Here is a 20,029-nt window from a genome sequence, read left to right as displayed (position 1 = left end):
GATCGAGGCGAATCGCTTAGTCGCAGCACACCATGCGTGGTCGTTTGCAATGTGCTATCTACCAGGCTTCATTTCTGTTCCAATTTGTACCGATGTCGTAGGGAATTTCCTGCACAGGGTAGTTGGCGATATCATCCTGATTTTACACTCAGACCCCACTCTTTTATTTGAAGCTAGACTGATTACGTCAGCGTTTTATTGTGACTCCAGCGTTCTGTACGATCACGATCATTTTTGGAAATCGCTGCTTAGGGGGTTTCTGGTATGAAAATGCGCGAGCATGTTTTCCATTAAACGCAGATATTCCCTCGGTCAAAGAAACTAGATCCTGCTGGCTGTATTTAGCTACAGTGACCTAGCTTTCCCAAAGCTCCTGGTGTACCTATAGTGGCTTAAAGGGCCCATGAAACAAATTTTCGGCTAGAATAAATCAATTTATATTGGGATTTTACTAATAGCAGATCGTTCAGTGTGCCAGAAGAAAAAAGGTAGAAAGTCAAAAGCCTGACTTTCGGTACGGAACTTTGAAAACACAGCGGACTATTTTGTACCTCCTTCCCTTCGTAAGCTCTCTGCCTTTTCACTGTGATACATCCGCGGTTCCCGCAGCGCGTCGGCGGGCCCAAACGCACGTCACACGTCACCGGACCTCACTTATTTCCTTCACCCCTAAGCTGACATTGTGGTGGAAGCGACGCGCTTGCCGGACGAATCAGTTGCCTCCCTTTCATCACCTGACCTCATTCTCCACGCTTAGGTATGCGTGAGAGAGCGTGATCACGTGGCAAAAGTGTGGCTGGTCCAACAAGCACGTAGCTTCCACAGCACTGTCAGCTTCGGGGTGAACGGGGTGGGGAAAGCAACTTTTGTCTGAATCTTGAGCGACGGGCTAATCTTCTAGGAGGACAATGGCTGTGTCCGGATACACAAGCGAGTGTCCGAGCAAGAGGGGACTGCCCCCTTTCCGTCTTCTTGAACTGTTTTGTAGAATGCGCGATTTATGAGCTGAGGAGGAAAGCTAAACAGGAAAAGTTGGAAAAGCGTTTCATGACTCCTTTAACCTTTGCTCCCAAGCTCGTTAAAAAGTGTTTCTTTCATCTGCTTCCGAATGCGTACATTGTTTCTTTCTCATAATCTTCAAACCGAGCTTTTCACTAGCTGACGCCAGGTATTTATAAACTCTTAAAGTCTGATTCTGGAATCTCACGCTACGTATATCCTGGCATAGCCGAGCTAAGCGAGCGCAATTTTTTTAGTTCGCGTTTAGATTTCGCGTCACTGCGCCTTGGTCACACTTAGGGTGCCTAGATGTCTGTCTGTGTCAGGGTGAAGACATTCATTGTTGCCTGATAATGCCAGCGCGTGACGCTCTCGCGCACCCGGTGCGTGACTTGGGCGGTAAAATGGCGTCTATGCATTAGCCAAAGCTACGCGCACGAGCTGAGTGACACCGGATTGCGCGCACTTCAAAATGCATAAGAAAACGATTGGGCGGAAAAATGGCGGAGTTGGCACCACTCAAGCAAAAGCGCGCGTGTGTATGAAGGCACTCTAGTCACACTGCTTATAAGGAGCATTCACTCGGCGCCATATCGGTGGGGGATGTCTAGAGCGCATGCTCTGAACGAGCCCGCAGTAATAGGTTGCTAAGAGCGGAAATCTTGAGGGTGCGGAATGCACGTTACAAAAGAACTGTGGAAGCTCACCATCAGCACGGGCTCAGCAGTGCACACAGCTATGGCCGCCAGTGCTTCAAAGACAGTCTGCGAAAATCAGTCACCACGATATCCGTGGTTCAAATGCTGCATGCCAAGTTTCTCCTTGAGCTTATTGCCATGCGGCATTCCAAGCACGGATCTCAAGGTGACTTGCGTTCGAATCTGTTTCCAAACTAGCTTCGTTCGATTTACCTGCACTACCACGGGTGCAGAAAATTGTAGCGCAGTGTATTTCCGGTACGTATAATGAGAAACGACCGGAAGTTCACCGCCCTACATTTTTCTGCACCGGTTCAAAAAGAGCAGGTAAATCGAATAAAGCTGGTGTATTTTGCATGATGTATAAATAGTGTGACTCCGGCTTTACGTTGTTGCGGGCGCTATGAAAGAAAACAAAAGAAACGAACCGGATGGAAAGAACACCTTCTCGGCGATACGATGGAAAGCTGAAGCCACAAACTGCATATTTTCGTATGTTACTTTTATTTTTATTTTTTTATCTTAGGTGCTTTGCAGCGAGGTGGGGGGGGGGGGGGGGGGCGCTTCGAGCGATAAATTGGTATTTCTTTCACCAGTCAAAAGTGACCCACTTGGCTGCCGCCATGTAGTACGATTTTGACCACTAGACACGTGACCGTACCAAATCCTGAGGCTTTTACGCAAAACTGAGCCGAAATTGGTATTGCGATCGCTGTAAAAAGAAACATAATAAACTATTTTTTCAATGCTGATAGATCAGCCTCCAGCTCCGATAAAAACCCAAAATACAGTACTGCGGCTGACGGCATCTAGCGGAGGCATTGCGAAGCTGCCCGAGTTTTTGTCGTAAAAGCACATTTTGGACTTCAAACAAAAGAAACATAAGTTATCTGGTCAGTCCTGTGAATAAAGATAAAGAACAATTATTTGTGCGCTCTACCTCGTTAAAATCTAGACGTAAAACTATAAGCTGGCGTGTCTAGTGGTCAAAAATGGGCACCATGGTGGCGGCCAGTTCGGGGTCACTTTCAGCTGCCAGTCTATCGCTCTAAGGCCCTCTAACTTGTTGGTGCTTCGTTAGCGCGAACAGACAGACGCGGGCAGACGCTTGTGTTCACAGGTAGCTCGGGCATTTACTGACACTACAGCGCCGCCTTTGTGGTCGCGTCTTGGTGGCGCTACTGTCAGCTTTACATGATCGCGTCCTCGTTTGCTCCCCTTTTCCGGGAGAAACAGGCCAGGGTGTGCGAAGCAGTCTTTCTCCTGTGAGTGATTGTTCCCACGTACCGGTGTGTATGGGGTAAAGTCCGGTGAGAAGCGCCGCCCTCGACGGCGAACACAAGGGCTGGACGTAGTAGTTGTTCAGAATGATGCCGTCAGCTGCGAAGGCGTCGAGGTTCGGCGTGGGAATTTGCGCTGATCCGTGAAAACTCACGTCATCCAGACCCTAGGAATCAGCAAGTAATTACGGATTTTGGCACTAAATTAATATGTTCTTTTGTTTGCGGCCATTCGTGTGCGGACACGGTGTAAGATATGTTCCCCAATGGCAATTGACGAGGCGACAAATTACTGAAGTAAACTAAACGTTTAATTTGGCCAACTTGTGCCCAAAACAAAACAGAAAAAGGTTAGGCATGCCAGGCGTCGATGGCGGCGTAAAAGCAGGATCGAGCACTGGGGCGAGACTAACTCCCGCTCACCACCCGGAGCCTCTTATGTACAGACATAGCCTCCTTTATACTGAAAATGCCTGCCCAATGGTTTCTTTGTCGTCGTCGCGCTTACTTCACAGATTTGCTACTAGGGGCGCCAAAACCCCATACAGAAATGCAGACGACGCTTGTCCGCTGCCTGCTGCTACAGTTCACCGTAGCTAGCGTAAGCTACGTTATCCGTTAAGCTACGTGATAACGTAAGTTTTCTATGTTAAGTTACGCGGTAACGTGACCTTACGTTATCAAATAGGTCACTTGATCACGTAATTTGTTTGTGACGCGAGTAACTTTTTTCGGTCGTCGTTCGACCCGCAGATAGAGCGCTTAGCAATTGCCGGCATAGCTCAATAGCACGAAGCCGTCTGCTGCTCGTGGCACGCGCACCGCGACGCCACACGTACAGGCGCGGTCATTTCATTCCATTTATTGATCATGGGCACATCAGCACCTTGTACTTAGCCCCAACTCTTTGTGCTGCATTCTAAGTCGCATGATACCTTACTGGTGTGTGCCAATGTGCAACTCGGACTCGCGAGTTGCACTCAGGCTTCTATGGCTCCTGGTAATTCCCTCCTCAGGCACCAGACAGGGGAGTACTATACTATCCATCAGTGAAGCTAGTGAGGGTGTTGCATGCGCTGAAGAACTTTGTAGAGATTTTACCAAAAAAAAACAACAACGAAATATGCTGAAAATGAAAAAGCCTTAGCATGCAGCTGGTGATACTGCGGTGGATACTCTTACCGCTCATTCACACTGGAAGCCGATCCGCGTTCGCAAAGCGGTTGCGAACGCGGTTGTATAAAGATCCAGTACAATTGCACGCGCACATGATGTCATCGAGTGCGCGTGCAAATGCACTGGATCTTTATACAACCGCGTTCGCGACCGCTTTTGTAGGGGTATTCACACGAGGGAGAAATCCCGGGGATTTCTCCCTGACACGCGCATCCCACGACGAAAACGTCAGGCTTTGCGATGTGCAAAAGCCTCGCGTTTTCATCTCGTGATGCGAGCGTGCCGGGGAGAAATCCCCGGGATTTCTCCCTCGTGTGAATACCCTCTTGCGTTTGAGTGCGTTTGACTGCGTTGTGTCGAGAACCGAAAGCGAGTCACCGACACATCTGTGCTTCGTATGAAGCGTGCAATCCAATTCAAGGAATCATCTTGGCACGCGATATAAGTAGCAGGGATGTCCTGGTTTCTCGTAGCCGCAACGCAGTCAAACGCAACTGTCTGAACCAGGCTTTATACACCATGGCCCTCTGAAATACGCAAAGCTAGAGAAAGATGTCAACCACCACAAAGATTTTCTGCAACTTCTGTGTACTAGATATTTCAGGCCAATTTTCACAAACTACTCGGCATCCGTGACTGACAAGCATGACTCCAACAAGATCTTCACCAACAAGCCACAATCTACGAAGCCGTTAAAAAACTCTAGAACTACATTCGTGAAAAAGAGTGCGGACCACAAGAGACCGGTCAAAACCATCAAGGGGCTGAGCACTTAAAAAAGACAAATGGGAATTGTGTATCAAGACCCCCGGTCAGTGTGTTGCCGACGGGTGCGCAGGCCTTCGGTCAGCGGGGACGTGTTCGCGGTCCTGAGAAAAACCACATGACTGCCGCATGTAGTCCGCGGGCCGTATGTTTTGCGGCTGTGCTCCAGTAGCAATAAAAACTCTACAGTGGTCGCTGCTTCAACGCCGTGAAAGTCCGTCAGCCTGTCTGTCTCCTTTTTAATTGGCATTGACTATTTCTGTTGTCGCTATGACAAGCACCAGAGGTCTGGTAACATTTCAGCATACAAACAAAACCAAAGCCAAAACAAAGGTATAAGACTTATTTATATATAAAATCTATTCTGACGGTGCCCTGCGCCTGGTATGTAGCATGGGTTACGAATGAATTAAATTCACAAACGGCATCACAGTGGACTAGCAACGGGCAGTGAAGAAGAGTCGTCTGCATTTTTGTATGTGGTTTTGGCGCCTCTTGCAGCAAACATGCGAAGCAGGCGCGACGACGACGAAGCACGAGGAAGCCAACCATTGGGCAGGCATTATCAGTATAAAGGAAGCTATGGTACAGAGTGTCACAAAAAAAAAAAAAAAATTTACACGCTTCTTTTTTTTTTTTTATTGCAAAAACAATCTAGGCATCACCGACACCAAACGCTCATTCTCCGCACAAAGGAAGCGCTAGAGGTCACAACTTAATGCCGAAGTTTCAGCCCGATCCCCGATAACGTATTCAAAAGTTATAATAGATCTTCTGAAAATTTCAATGGGAAAATGGAACCCATTTTTGCACGTTTTTGGTTTCTGGTGCCAAAGAGCCCAATGTATTCGAAAACTCCGTCGGCCGCCATTTTCCCATTTAACTTTTCAGAAAATCTCTTATAACTTGTGAATAAGTTATCGCATCGGGCTGAAACTTTAGCTTCTGGTTGTGGCCTCTAAAGTTACCTTTGGGCGGAAAATGAGCGTTCAACGATGCCTAATTTATTTTTGCGGCAAAAAAACAAAAAAATGTGTACTTTGGTTTTTTTTTTTTTTTTTTTTTTTTTGTGACACCCTGCACACGAGTGGGATTCTGGAACAATCGGCGTAGAAGATTCGGCGCGTAGAACCTTCGGACCTCGAATCAGCAAAATAATTCTCGAATACATCAGAACGCGACCATTTGGAGAAATACAAAAGAGTGGGCTCTCTCCCAGGCGTCGAACCTCGGCACTCTGCGTGGGAGCCAAGCGCGAGAACCAATCGGACACGGGTGCGCTGCCGACTTGGCTAGCCGCGCGCGCGGTAATAGATTCGATGTCTCTAATAGCGGCCAGGCTCTTTAAATAGACAGAAAAAATCGGTTTCTTGACCTATCGCGTTACGATTTTGTACAGCGTTGCCCACAGGTGGTGAATTTTGTTCTTTAAAATTTGCAGAGATCGAACTTACCCGAGGAAAATGTAAAAAATAGAAAGGCTTAACTCCTATGAATACGACACGAAGCCGCCTGTTTTCAATCCATAGGGCACCCTATTGTTTGAAGACCGGTGGCTTCGCTGCGTTTTCATAGGAATTAAGCCTTTTTTTCTTTTTTCCTAAGGTAAGTTCGATCTTTGCAAATTTTATAGAAAAAACTGCACCATCTGAGGGCAACGCTGCACAAAGTCGTAACGTGATAGGTTAAAAAAACGACTTTTGCTGTCGATTTAAAGAGCCTGGCCGCTATTCGAGACACCGGGTATACTGGCATAGGACACACAGCACGGTGAACTCTGCGACACGATCGACCAAATGAAGTCCTATAGGCATGTAGCTCTCACGTTTTGAGCAGCCAGAAAATTCGGATCCTTTTAGGTCACCTTTCGATTGCGCGTTCTCACGCTCAATCTATTTGCTGAAACGGTCCATGAAATGAAGCATGAACAAAACAGCTGAAAGGAATGCATTATTGGCGTTTCGATAGGACACTGAGGCCACGATGCTGTACATTTTTGTTAATTTTATTTTGTGTTCTTTTGGGCACATGAAGAGACGCTGACAGACGCTAGTATTCGAATTTGGCTCGTGCATGAACGAACGTTACGACGCCGTTTTTATGGTCACGTCTTGCAGAATCCGAAGCCAACAATGTTACATGGTCGCGTCTTGTGGGCGGACTCGCGCCCCCTGCTGAGGGCAATAGACTTTTCTCTTTCCTTTCCTTGATTCTAAAAGTTTTCGACCATGCATATATGATGTTTTGAACGCTATGACAAAAATACAGAGAGTAAAAAAGAATAAATACTTTAATGGGGACAAACATACATACACCATCCTTTCAAAGAGCAACGACATTACCTGATATTCATCTCACTATCATTTACATGTCAGCCTATACATCATACATATTCTGTAAAATATCGTCGTTTATTCTTTGACCGTGACCTAACCTGGAATTCTCATCTTGATCATATGTGTAAAAAAGGAACTCCGGAACGCCGCCGAGATCGCTGCGATCTCCGATAATCCTTTGCCATTTCAGCCGTACAGTACACCGCCGCCGCCGCTCGACGTTAACACCAAGCTCAGTGTCACGGAGTGACGACAGCTCAAATACTTTCTCGCCGAATTCAGCGACTGCTTTTCGACAACGTCGAAAGTGCGCCAGACAAGAGTTGCGAAACATCGCATCGTTACCAACGAGGATACGCTCCCTGTGCATCGGCCGGCGAACCGGGTCTCCCCAAAGGAAACAGATGAACAAGTCCATTGATGAACAAGTCCAAGAAATGCTAAACGACGACATCATCCAGCCGTCAAGCAACCCGTGGGCCCCTCCGGTCGTACTGGCAAAAAAGAAGGACGGAGCGCTTTGATTCTGCGTAAATAACCGGCGGCTCAACGCGGTGACGAAAAAGGGCATGTATCCGCTCCCCCACATCGACGACACACTGGACCGGCTGCGCCACTCCCGATATTTCTCGTCGATGGCCCTGAAGAGTGGCTATTAGCAGATCGAAATCGACGAACGGAACCAAGAGAAGACTGCCGCCCGATGGAATGTACGAGTTCAAGGTGATGCCCTTCGGAGTGTGTACGACGCCAACAACTTTCCAGCGTGTCATGGACACCGTACTGGCAAGCCTCAATGGCAGAGTTGTCGCGTTTACCTCGAGGACGTCGTAGTATTCTCGGCCAACTTCCACGAGCACTGGCGACAACTTCGGGTTGTTCTTCAAGCAATCAGGACCGCCGGACACATCCTCGAGCTGACGAAGTGCCGGTTCGATAACTGAATTAAAACTTGTGTTTGGGCGAGTTGGTTCATACTGATTTAAAAGGTTAAAAAGCGCAACACAACAAGGACAATAAAGACACGAAGACGACAGGACGGGCGAACTGAAGTTCCTAAGTCATGTTGTGAGCAACGGTGGGGTTCGTCCTGACCCTGAGAAGACTCGCACCGTAGTGGTATTTCCACCGCCTACTGACAAGAAGGCCGTTCAAAGGTTCCTGGGACTTGCGGGTACTACAGGCGGTTCGAGTGGGATTTCGCCAAGCATTCTGCGCCGCTCACGAGCCTCACGAAAGACGCCGTGAACTTCGAATGTTAAGAAGAAGAGCTACGAGGCATTCGCCGAGTTAAAGCGTAGACCCCACTTGCCACGAATTCTTGGCCACTTCGACCTATCAGCCAAAAAGAAGTTCTCACGGACGCCAGCAATGCAAGACTCGCGTGATTGCCTACGCAAGTCGGACGTCGTTGAATGCAGAACGAAATTACTCGACGACTTAGAAGGAATGTCTTGCCGTCGTCTGGGTCATCACAAAATTCCGCCCGCACTTATACGGGAGCCCTTTTTGAGTGGCCACCGACCACCACCCGCTATGCTCGTTTGCGAGCCTGAAGGACCCATCGGGACGCGTCGCTCGATGGAGCTATACGGCTGCAAGAGTACGACGTGACCGTGGTCTACAAATCAGGTCGAAAGCACAGCGATGCCGACTGCCTGTCCAAAGCCGCCGTTGAGTCAGCTACCAGCTGCTCCAAAGACGGCGAAAACGATTGCTTTCTCGGGCAGTGAGCGTTAACGACATGGCAGCGCTCCAAAGGGACGATCCTGAACTGCGGGCGCTGATCAACGACTTGGAGTAACGAGGGTGTACGATTCACCGAGCCTCCTCACGTGCCCTTCCAACATTCGCCGTCCGGCAAGATATTCTCTAGAAAGAGATCTTCGAGGACAGCAACTCGACGTGGCACCTTGTAAGTCTTCTAGAAGAGATCTTGAAAGCCTGCCATGACGGCCCGACGTTTGGTCACCTGGGCTACAGCAGAACACTTGCATGGATTCGAGAAAAATACTAGTGGCCCAAGTTCCCAAAGACAGTACACATCTACGTCCGATCATGCCGCGAATACGAACGACACAAGAAACCACCGACGAAGCCGGCAGGACTCCTGCAGCCGACCACTCCCCCGATCACGCCGTTCTAGCAGATCGAAATGAACTTGCTTGGACCGTTCCCACCGTCAACGCAAAGAAACCGGTGGAGCATCGTCGCGACCGATTACCTTACCAGGTACGCCGAAACAAAAGCGCTCCCGTCGGGAACTGTTGTAGAAGTAACCAAGTTCTTCGTCGAGGCCATCGTCCTTGGGCACGGTGTCTCCGAAGCACTGATTACAGACAGAGGATCGTCGTTTTTGGCATAACTAACTCAGGAGATCCTCTGGATCAGCCACACAAGCCATCGTCGAACGACGGCGTACCATCCGCAGACGAACGGGCTTTCAAATCGGCTAAACAAGACCATCGTCGACATGATCGTCATGTACGTTGACGTGGAGCACAAGACGTGAGACGAGGTCTTAATTTACATGAAGTTTGCCTACAACACGGCAGTTAAAGATACCACTGGAGTTACACCTTTCCATTTGGCACATGGTCGGGAAGTAACGACAGTGCTGGACGCGATGCTGCCCACGAACCAGCTGCCGATTGGAGCGACGACGCCCAGGTGGTTGATCAACGGGCCGAGCAAGTCCGCCAGCTCGCCCGACTCCGGATTCAAAACCAACAACGTGTCGACGCTGGCCGCTGCAACCTTCGTCGTCGGGATCCGTTCACTTCCAGCCCGGAGGCAGGGTGTGGGTGTGGACATCCATTCGTTGCCGCGGCCTCAGCGAAAAACTGTTGCAACGATACTTCTAAACGCACGAGGTACTTCGTCGCCTCGGGGAGCTCAACTACGAAGTGTTGCCCGACGGAATGCAAACATCATCACGACGCCGGCCACGACCCGAGGTGGTTCACGTCGTTAGACTCAAGCCGTTCTACGCTTAGTCTCACTGAGGATTTTTCGTTTTCCAGAAAACGTTTTTAGCTTACCAGGATTTTGTTTTGCTTTTAAAGGGGGGGGGGGGAGTAATGCCGCCTGCATAATAGAGAGGATCCGCTTTTTAGGGGCGAAGCTCCTTAGGGGCTAGCCACGTCCGTATGTCCGTCCGATGTCCGGCGTTGGGTGCTCGTGCTCACGAGCACGTGAGCACGTGCTCTTGTGCTCGTGTAGGGCAAAAAAAAAACGCATCGCCACGTGGTGAATGATGTTGAATGGGGCGAAGCTCCGGTGGTGCTTGTCTGTGCAGACGCTGAGCCGCAGCATGCAGAGCCTTTCGTTCGTTTTCATCCATGTCAGAAAGGGAATGTGTGGTATGGAACGTGGTTATATACGCATTTGAGCATTTGACCGCAGCGTGACAAGGATGAAAACGAACGAAAGGCTCGGCATGCCGGGGCTCAGCGTCTACGCAGACAAGCACCACCGGAGCTTCGCCCCAATCAACATCATTCACCACGTGGAGATGCGGTTGTTTTTTGGGGTTCTTTTTTTTTTTTTTTCGTTTTTTTTTTTTTTTTAGAAGGTTCGCGTATGCTTTTATTCCGAGCGTAAACGATAAGGCCACATTGACCTTGTCAAGTCAGCCTCACGCTAGCTCTTTTAAAAACATCTAATGCGAATTAAAAGTCGCATTACATGTCATGCTTTTCATTTGCCCTGAAGAAAAATATGAAGAATATTAGGCGGGATTCGAACCCACGACCTTTCGGTTGTGAATAAGACGCGCTACAGACTAAGGCATGTCCGCCGCACTTCCTGATCACTGGCATGAAGACCATAAGAAGCAAATGAGAATGCGATGCGAACGGGGTCCGATAACGGCGCGTTCACACAGGAAGCGGATCCGCAACCGCAAAGCGGCTGGGACCGAGCGGTTGGATGGCGCGTTCACACTAGAAGCGGATCCGCAACCGCAAAGCGGATCCGCGCGTTCTAAACCGCAAAGCGGCTGGGATCGATCGGTTGGGGCGCGTTTTTGCCAACAGCTTCGGGACCGATTTCTCCCAACCACTTTCGCGAACCGCGAAGCGGCAACCAATCGTAGCGCAACGCTGACGTGACGTCGGTGGCTTTCCAAACAAGATGGCAGCTGTCGCTGGTAAGGCGTCCAAGGCGCTGTGGTCCTAGCGTTGAAGCAGACAAATCAACGAAGAAACGTGATGTTTAAGTTCGTCACCTGAATCCGCTGCGGAAAGAATGGACCCGTAATCTTGACGGGCTTCGCCCAGGTGATTAGGTTTGGGTTAAAGTTTGTTTATTATTTGGGGTGCCAAGAAAGTCGCCTTCCACTTTGTATAGTCTTTGCCCGTATATATCGGAACCTGCCCCCCATTGATCGAAATGGCAGCTTTTGTAACCACTAAGGCGGTCACGTAAACTACTGAAAGCTTTCGACGCCGTGCAAGACCACCATGAAGGTGATAGAGACGCTGTGAGCCAATTGCGCAGCGAACACACTACAGCGGAGCTGACAGTGTACATCTGCTAGCTCGACCTGTAACGTTTACTACTACCGAAATGAATAAAGTGAACCCACTAAATATAGTGTACGTACCAGACGATGCAGAGGTAATCCGTGCGGCGTTCATTTGAGTTTAATGTCAAACAAGCCGTAGACTTGGTCGACGTGCGAGTGACAAGGAGAGATTCCGCCGTTAACGAAGCCATGACCGGCTAGCACTGAACACATTACCCCGCAACACGGTGCAGTACTCCGAAAATAATAAGAGCGAACAATGCTGGGGAAGAGCTGGTCCTCTATACCGAAATCAAGGTCAGCTATTCATATGGGAAGGGTCCACTTTGAAAAAATGGTGGGGGCCATCCTCTTCTTAGCCAGCAAGGCCCGCCAACGCCTGGCTGGGCTTTGCTTCAACGAGCCTGGGTAAACTTAAAGCGGTAAACCAGCGGCCGAAAATGGCACCCCCCCCCCCCGTGCCGCCGTCTTGACTGTTTGTCACATTAGTGATCACGTGACGCTAAGATGGCTGCGCCCAGAAGTGGGCCAGATCAAATGGGCCAGATCACGGTAAGCAGAGGGGCCCTCTGGGTCTGTGTTCCAATCTTACTCAAATGGATCCGAGTTATTCCGGCGGATCGAGTCACGTGACAAGACAGATACAGCAATGTTAGTTGCGGGTAGGTTTTCGAACGCAACGGCTACAAGACCTTTACCCAAGAGTGAGATCGGGTAAATTTTGGAACATGGCCACCTGGATGGAAGCCGAGCAAGCCGAGCGAGCGGATGCGAGCAGGCCGAGCGCGGCTGGCGCGGCAACGGAGGCAATGGCGGTGCGAGCCGCATTGAACCGCGATGATCGTGCCGTGGGAGAATGGTAAATCTCCATGTGTGCCATGTTTTGCTAGGCAAGCAATGAACAAATAGGACGGGGTATGCACGTATCGCACAAGATCTGACCAGGTATGGGCACCGATCCAATAGAATCGATCGTATATGTCAAACATCACGTGGATCCCTCGCATGAGAGTTTTGCATTCTCGCTGCACTCGACCAGCGGAATGTTCATGGCTCTTAAGAAAAGGTACGCAATAAATATAGAGTATCTGCGAGTGGAAGCCGAGAAAGAATGCGTGAGTTCCTTCTCAGATAGGATTCACGCGATGTTTGATATATACGATCGATTCTCTCGGATCAGTGCCCATACCTGGTCAGATCTTGTTCGATACGTGCATACCCGGTCCTATTTGTTCATCGTCTGCCTAGCCAAACATGGCACAGATGGAGATTTATCATTCTCCCACAGCACGATCATAGCGATTCAATGCGATTCGCGCCGCCTTTGCCTCCGTCGCCGTGCCATCTGCGCTCGGCCAGCTCGCACCCGCTCGCTCGGCTCGGTACCTATCCAGGCGGCCGTGTTCCAAAATTTACTCGATCTCACTCTTGGCTAAATGTCTTGTTAGAACTCCGCCGCGAGGAACGAGCCGTACGCCAGGTTTTGACAAAACCAAAACAGAAGATGACGATGGTTATTGGGATTGCGTCAGATGCGATGGCTGTACAAGAAAACAAAAATTGAGTTTCTTCACACTCCCCCACAATGACGTCAAGTCATTGGTAAATAGATTCCATGGGGTATAAAAGTTGTACAGGTCTCCTAATAATGGTACCATTAGGAAATCACACCATAGCAGCTCGTATGTGCCCGTCTCGTCCAGTCAATGCTTCTACGACTTCTCCCGTTTTCCAAAGTTGTCGAGGTTGGAGATGGTGGTGGACCAACACTAGAGTTCCTTTCTTCAGGGCACTGGAGGAAGTCGGCACCGTGAAATGAGCAGATCGCAGACTGGTCAAGTATTCCCTCTTCCGTCTACGCCAAAAATGATCTGCCATCTTTTGACGGTAACGCCACCGCCTGTTTTATTGTCCTTCAAGGGGAGGCACAGGCTCCGCGCTGGAGCTGGTCGGAAGTGCAGTTAAACGCTTTCCTACCAGAAAGAGGGAAGGGGTGAGTGGTTCCTTTTCGTTGGCTTCGGTGTAGACGTATGACAGAGGTTTTGAGTTAATTACAGCCTCAATTTCAGTTAAGATGGTCGTCAGTTCTTCGAAGTTGCAGTAGCTGCTACCCAAAACTTTCTTGAGCGAGGACTTTACCGACCGGACCATCCTCTCCCAGAACCCACCCCACCAGGCAGCTCTCTCGATTATAACCTTCCACTGTATCTGCCGATCAGCGAAGTAGGCTCGTATCTCCTTTCCACGCAACGTTGTCCACAGTTTCTTCAGGTCCCTTGAAGCACGCTGAAACGTTTTTGCATTGTCAGAAAAAATGACTCGGCACACTCCTCTTCTTGACACAAATCGTCTGAAGGCCATCAGAAAATGGGGGGTGGACATGTCGGTCACTAGTTCGAGGTGAATGGCACGGGTAATGGCACAGGTGAAAATGAGGATGTAAGACTTTTTGTTGCTGCCTTTATCCCTTTTGTTGAGCGGTCCCGCGAAGGGGCCGCTCAACAGAAGGGGGCCGCTTGGGTTACTCTGTCTCGAGGGAGTGGAGCAACTGGCTCGGTGGCCGCTCGGCTGTTGACACGGTCACCCCCCCCCCCCCCCCCCCCCCCCCAAGATCACACACTTCTTCAGCACCTTTTTTACCATCTGTCTTCCTCGAACGACCCAGGACGGTTCCCGCAGTTCTGTCAGAGTCTCAAGGGGACCAGCGTGGAGAAGTCGTCGATGCGTGGCATTGGTCAAAAGCTCGGTAAAATGATGACTTGAAGAAAGAATGATAGGATGTTTTGCATTGTCGCACATGTCAGCGTTACTGAGGCGTCCTCCAACCCTCAGCACACCGTCCTTGTCCAGGTATACGTTTAAGCAACACCTCCTAGAGAAGAAGGCCAGAGCGCTCTGAGAGGTTACGTCACAATGGCGGAGGAAGGAAGTCCATGGCGCAACTACGTGAGAATACGCTATCGACGTGAAAACAATGTCCCTCGACAAGCGGCGCGGTGGTGTTCGTTCATGCGCGTTTATCCGACATTAATATACGTTTTAAAGGCGCAGTCTTGTACAATTTATTATATATATAATATAAACGTATTATATAACGCGCTACAAAGGTTGAGAGTACCAAAATTATATTTATGAGTATTCCCGTAACCGCGGGACTACGTGCAGTTCCGCAGCACCCCACACTTTTCGAAAGGACCGGCTGCGATGCTGCTGATGCCACATGGCTTCGATTCTGGTAAATTTACGTTGTGTGTGAGCTGCTGACTGTCTGAAAAGGAACGCCGAGACATCTCAGAAGGGAAGCAAACCGAAAAGAAATCCAGTCGTTGTCGCAGGGAGCCCACACCAGCAAGAGATGGGTCGACAACGTTAAGCCTTTCGTCGCCGCTGCTCTCGTGTGTGGTACTTTTGAGACTTGTTTCCCGTCGTATTTCTGTCATCACCGTAGTCTCGGGTAGTTTTTTTGTATGTTCGCTTGATACTACGGCATTTACGTGCATTTGTGAAATAAGTCCTGCTACGGTTTGAGTGACGTGTGACAACTAGCCAACGAAGGCTCTGGTCGACTAATCGATAGACCTCTCTCTCGACAGAGAGAGGCTTCTTGGAGTTCGTATTCAAATGTGTTCGTCACGGATATTATGGGACGTATGGATACGATCGACAGGTGAGAAACAACTTATTTACGGGCTTTCTTGTTCATGTAGGACGCAAGTAAGATGCTGCAATCGTTTTTTTTAATCGCATGATAAATTGCAATTTTGTTCCTTGTCATTATTCGTATGCAGTTGCGTCGACATTTGTAAATATGCGCGCTAATCTAGTTTTCACTGGAAGATGAAAATCAAGTTTGTGTGATTATTGAAAGTGAGTTGTTTGTGATTCTGTGTTTATTTATACTAAAGTTATTTTATTGCCTTTTCCGCGTTTATACTAGAATCTCAACTGTATTAAGGTGATAGTATTATTATATACAAAACAAGTTATGTTTTGTTCTAAGGCAGCTCGAGCCCATAGGGAGAAGTAAATTAGTAGACTAAGTAGTAAGGTACTGCGGTGGGCTAGTTGGTTCATACTTAGTGTTTGAACAGCGCAAAGACGACAGGAAGATAGAAGAGAAGAGGGCAGGACGAGCGCTGACTATCAACTGATGCTATTTATTCAGAAGAGGATGAAGTGCGCGAGACTCGAGAGTGCCAAAATGCACTTTTTTCATCAGACACACGCGCGGCAGCTTTTTGCACGGGAATGGCCTGTGCCAGCCGGCGTCACCTTTTCTTCAACCGAAAGCGCAACCAGAAAGCAAAAGAAAGAAAGATAGAAAAGAAGGAAAGAAAAGAAAGGAAAGAAAAGAAAAAGAAAAAGGAAAAAGAAAAAGGAAAAAGAAGAAAAGAAAAAGGAGAAAAAGCACGTGCTATAGTTTGCTGACCCAGGCGTGGTAACCTTCGCCACCTGGAGATCATTGAGCGTGCGATTGCCGCCTTTCTTCTTTTAGGAGCCTTTGTGTAGATTCTGCGCATTGTGATGTCCAGCGGTCTTCGCCTGATGGTGACCAATGATCTTGGAAAGTGTCAACTAAACTAAGGCCTCTCCCGCACATGCCTAGGTTGCTCTTCGAGGAATTCTATTTCTTTGGCAAGCAGGGTTATTGATGGAGAGCTGATGGCTCCTTCCCCTCTTTTGTATATCGAAAAGGCCTCCACGATCTCCCGCGTCCTAAAGTCGTGATGTCTTTTTAAGATGGTACATTGACCGAATAAAGGGGAGCACAAACAGTCGCTGCAATGCCTAACCAAGTTACTGCCTGAGGTGTTTCCTATGGAGGCGGCATGTTCCCTCAGTCGATCATTGATGCATCTTCCGGTCTGCCCAATGTATGAACGACCGCAGGAGAGAGGTAAGTCATATACAGCACCTTCTGTACATTCCGTGAATTGTCTCGCGTGCTTCTTCCCGCATGGTGTTTGGGAGATGGAGAGGGATGTAGAATTCACCTTTTTGCACATCCGGCCAAGCTTGTTGGGTGCCGAAAACACAACTCTGACTCCTACCTTGGCTGCAGTTCTTTTGAGGCTGTGGGAGATTCCATGAAGATACGGGATGACTGCCGTGGGTAACTTTTCCTTGGTTACATTTTGACAAGGTTCAGCTTGGCTACGAGACTCTTGTAGAAGCCTCTCCGCCACGCTGCATATACTTCTACAAGAGTCTCGTAGCCAAGCTGAACCTTGTCAAAATGTAACCAAGGAAAAGTTACCCACTGCAGTCATCCCGTATCTTCATGGAATCTCCCACAGCCTCAAAAGAACTGCAGCCAAGGTAGGAGTCAGAGTTGTGTTTTCGGCACCCAACAAGCTTGGCCGGATGTGCAAAAAGGTGAATTCTACATCCCTCTCCATCTCCCAAACACCATGCGGGAAGAAGCACGCGAGACAATTCACGGAATGTACAGAAGGTGCTGTATATGACTTACCTCTCTCCTGCGGTCGTTCATACATTGGGCAGACCGGAAGATGCATCAATGATCGACTGAGGGAACATGCCGCCTCCATAGGAAACACCTCAGGCAGTAACTTGGTTAGGCATTGCAGCGACTGTTTGTGCTCCCCTTTATTCGGTCAATGTACCATCCTGAAAAGACATCACGACTTTAGGACGCGGGAGATCGTGGAGGCCTTTTCGATATACAAAAGAGGGGAAGGAGCCATCAGCTCTCCATCAATAACCCTGCTTGCCAAAGAAATAGAATTCCTCGAAGAGCAACCTAGGCATGTGCGGGAAAGGCCTTAGTTTAGTTGACACTTTCCAAGATCATTGGTCACCATCAGGCGAAGACCGCTGGACATCACAATGCGCAGAATCTACACAAAGGCTCCTAAAAGAAGAAAGGCGGCAATCGCACGCTCAATGGTCTCCAGGTGGCGAAGGTTACCACGCCTGGGTCAGCAAACTATAGCACGTGCTTTTTCTCCTTTTTCTTTTCTTCTTTTTCCTTTTTCTTTTTCCTTTTTCTTTTTCTTTTCTTTCCTTTCTTTTCTTTCCTTCTTTTCTATCTTTCTTTCTTTTGCTTTCTGGTTGCGCTTTCGTTTGAAGAAAAGGTGACGCCGGCTGGCACAGGCCATTCCCGTGCAAAAAGCTGCCGCGCGTGTGTCTGATGAAAAAAGTGCATTTTGGCACTCTCGAGTCTCGCGCACTTCATCCTCTTCTGAATAAATAGCATCAGTTGATAGTCAGCGCTCGTCCTGTCCTCTTCTCTTCTATCTTCCTGTCGTCTTTGCGCTGTTCAAACACTAAGTAGTAAGTTTTGCCACAGGGAAACGTTAATATATTTTCATTCAGTGATATAGGATTTAATCAGCTCGCGGTCTTGAGTGATTATACGAGCGCCGCAAGCGGATTTGTCGACCTTATAATGTCATTCGATCGAAATTACATTAATTTTGCCATGTGGCCGGGGTATGATGCAAGAATTCAGTGACTGCACGCGATAACGTCGCTTACATGATCGTGAGAAACGCTTGTCTTGCCTTGTCCGCGTTGACTATGTCTACCTGATTTTTAACTGTTCTGTTTTGCTGTTTCAAAATCACTGCGTGTCTCGCCATTTTGTCAAAGTATTTCTGTATAAAATATGCATTCCTACAACAATAATTGCTTGACTCAATGATTTTTCGATAGACGTCTTGTACTCATACCTCGTGCCATTTCGTACCGATTATTTAGCGGTGTAATATTTTGCTCGTGTAATAAAATGTTTTCTAGACCCGTTGCTATCTGCAGCTTTCATTTTAGCTAATATGACACGCGTATGTGACTAAAAACGCGTTACGACGGTCGATCTACGCGCGTTGCATTCGCTTCGACGCGCGCCCCCGATGGCCTTCCTTTGCGACGTCACGAGAAGAGCACTACGGCCTTGTCTTCTAGGAGGTGTTGGTTTAAGTCCCGTAAGGGAGAGTTGCTTTCCATGCGCGCTGAGCGTCGAACGCATTGGAGCTCTCTCTGAAACGCCTCCTGTTGAACCTGCAGGATCAGACACGTTTGAGCTTGTGTAGCACAAGCTCAAACGTGTCGGTCGTCAAACAACCCTCGTGTTTCTGGCTGGGAAGTCTAGAGTTATGTATAAATCGTCGTATCCAGGCCACAACTCGAACAAGCTTCGAGAGGGAACTGTGGCGCTGCTTAGGCAAAACCTGTTCTTCTTTCAGTGTCACGCTATGGACTCGAACTTCTTTCTTCTCTTCATCTGCCGCGGTCATATCAACACCCGCTTCATGCGTTGGCCAGGTAGCAGGTAGCCATGGTGGTCCGTTCCACCATGCCGCACTCGGCTTGAGAGCTTCGGGTGTCACCCCTCTTGTGAGCAGATCAGCCGGATTATCTAGACCAGGGCAATGGTTCCAAAGCTCTGAATCAGTCAGCTGTTGGATCTCCAATACTCGATTGGCCACAAAGGGCTTCCACTGTTGAGGAGAACCTCGCACTCAATGTAGTGCGATTGTTGAGTCTGTCCAGAGGTACCAGCTGCCGACTTGTAGGTTCAACGACCTAGTAAGGTAGTCCTTTAGCCGTGCCTTTATCGCCATTCCCATCAATTCAAGCCTTGGGAGAGCAAGTTTCTTTAGCGGCGCTACCCGGGTCTTGGACAAAACCAAAGTCACCCTCGTTGGTGCTGTCTGCGTGCGCAGGTACGCCACAGCCCCATAAGCCTTCGGGCTGGCATTTGTGAATATGTGGACTTCGTTTCGGTCATCCTCAGGAAGTTCAATTAACCGTCGGGGTACTGTTATTTTCGTGAAGTGGTGCAGTGCTGTGTGCCGCTGCGTCCATCTTGTTTGAACTTCTTCAGGTAGTGGCGCGTTTCAGTCGACACTCAGTTCCCAGAGGGTTTGGAACATCAGCTTGGCTGTCACGGCCGGTGACTGGGGAAAGAAGTCCGAATGAGTCATAAATGCGAGATGATGCCTGGAGAATGAATCGTTTCGTGTTGCAGTTCCGGTCTAGGAATTCCAAAACAGGCCCCATGGAGAACGCCAGGCAATCGCTGTCTTTTCCCAGACAAGTCTTAACCCTCGAGAGACGGTAGGGGTGGTACACTCTACTTGATCTAGAACACACCCGGTTCTTTCTTCGTTGAGTAGCTGCTGCTGGTCCGTAGAATTTGTGTTCCACTTCCGCCTTGTCCTTCCGCCTAGCTTCATGACACGTAATGTTTGTCGATAGAACTGTTCGGTCTCTTCCTTGGTG

The 20,029-nt window shown here is 48.9% G+C and overlaps 1 pseudogene; it reads right to left on the bottom strand.

The window, feature by feature from the left end:
- The window catches only part of LOC8028456, a 51,589-nt pseudogene extending 48,433 nt beyond the window's left edge, over positions 1 to 3,156 (bottom strand).
- Positions 3,157 to 20,029: the final 16,873 nt, after the last annotated feature.

The sequence above is a fragment of the Ixodes scapularis genome, unplaced genomic scaffold (genome assembly GCF_016920785.2).
Source record: "Ixodes scapularis isolate PalLabHiFi unplaced genomic scaffold, ASM1692078v2 PGA_scaffold11__112_contigs__length_91849675, whole genome shotgun sequence".
Lineage (NCBI taxonomy): Eukaryota > Metazoa > Arthropoda > Arachnida > Ixodida > Ixodidae > Ixodes > Ixodes scapularis.
Note: the sequence above shows the minus strand (reverse complement) of the source record. Positions and strands in the feature narration are given on the sequence as shown.